The sequence below is a fragment of the Halyomorpha halys genome, unplaced genomic scaffold (genome assembly GCF_000696795.3).
Source record: "Halyomorpha halys isolate HHAL.00 unplaced genomic scaffold, Hhal_1.1 Scaffold1051.1, whole genome shotgun sequence".
In the NCBI taxonomy this organism is placed as follows: domain Eukaryota; kingdom Metazoa; phylum Arthropoda; class Insecta; order Hemiptera; family Pentatomidae; genus Halyomorpha; species Halyomorpha halys.
The window spans coordinates 138,419-140,046 of record NW_027108957.1 but is presented as its reverse complement, the minus strand read 5'-3'; the positions used below and the strand labels follow the sequence as shown (position 1 = coordinate 140,046).

The 1,628-nt window shown below is 27.6% G+C and overlaps 1 protein-coding gene across 1 annotated transcript in view; it reads right to left on the bottom strand.

Moving 5' to 3' along the window:
• Positions 1 to 1,628, bottom strand: part of LOC106688088 (uncharacterized) — a 14,822-nt gene that overhangs the window by 12,390 nt on the left and 804 nt on the right. The window lies entirely within an intron of this gene.

Sequence of the window (1,628 nt, the reverse complement as noted above, 5' to 3'; positions counted from 1 at the left end):
AATCTACGAGCAGTTTCTTGTCGTTTCAGTCTTGTGTGTGGATTCCAAGTAAGTCTCTTGTCAAGATGGAGTCCTAAGTATCGAATCTGTTCAACAGGCATTAGTGGTTATTGACAATGTTAAGAGGGATGATAGAGCTCATTCTCACCATATTTACAAATATATAAATTGAATGATAACTAAATGAGATTTAGTTATTTTATTTCGTTAAAACGATTATAGAAGTACAATGAAGGTAATATCGTATTATGTTGTATTTAGTTCTTCTTTTTGTGAATTGCTTGTCAACTATTTTTTTTTTCATTTTTCGTATTATATTGTAAAACTTAATATTTCACGCCCCTTGATAAAATTACTAAGAGCAGCACAAGAAATGGCATTTGGGGCTATCTTACAAAAATAGATGATGAAAGGGCCTTCTAGATACAATATTTTTCCTATAAAACCTCTATGTTTAATGATTGATGGGAAATAATAGTTTATTTTAAAATAATGTTAGCAGATAACAATTTTATCAGCATACCATAATGATTTTTTAAATAATCTATTTCTCTAATATTATGTTATATATTTCAAAATCGAAGAATTTCCGACTGAATTGACTTAAATTAAGACAATTGAAACTTTGATATCAATTGATGTATATATTTAAAGTTAAAGTTGATATTAATTTTTAGCACCTCATGAAACCCTCAAATAAGGATTCTAGAAAAAAAATGAGAAAATTAAATTTTTAACCCAAAATGTTCACCCTACATCGGGTCTTTGATTTATTTTGAAAAATGAAAAAAATATAAATAACTTCAATACTACTCAACCAATCTTCACCAAACTTGGCAGTGGTTTAGGACTCTATAAACTTCACCGGCACAAACCGGATCTAATTATACAAATTAGAACTGGGGATATAAAATAAAACGTTCGATGTCTTTTACTTTATTTAAAACCCATACTTAACCCTTATACGGAATGAGAGAACATTCAGCTTTCTAACGGTTATATTAACACAGGAATTGGATAAAATGAAGACACGATATTGACGATTATATCAACTGTAAGTCACTAGAAGAAAATAAAAACCTGGAAATAAATCAAAGTGAAAATTTTCTAATGTTTCTTTCATCATCTCTATGGAATTCTATATTCCCTCTTTCATTCGTAGTTCTAATACCCTTCCAACCTTCAAATCCCGTATCTTCGACCACCTTCTGTCCACCCAATTCCAGAAGAATAACAATTGAAAGTTTCAAACAAGGTTTATATATTTTTTGTACTTAATGATTCAGATAGTCGTTTATTATTGAAAATATGTATATTAGCAGAAATTGTACCTTTCCATATGTTATTTTTAGTTTAATTATATATTTATAGTTTTTTCCCTATTATTTATTATCAGACGTGTTTGTCATCTTATGTTTTATGATATGACATATGGTTTTACTTTATTTGTTCTATTCTTATTTTATTAATTCTGTTAATTATTGTTGTTCATTTCATCTTTTTATATTCCTTATTTCATTATATTTTATGACGTTTTATAATTTCATTTTTATTTTGTATTTCACTCTAAGATTCTAAAGCCTAATTTTGACGCCTATTTATTATTCTAAAGGGATCAATCCCAGAAT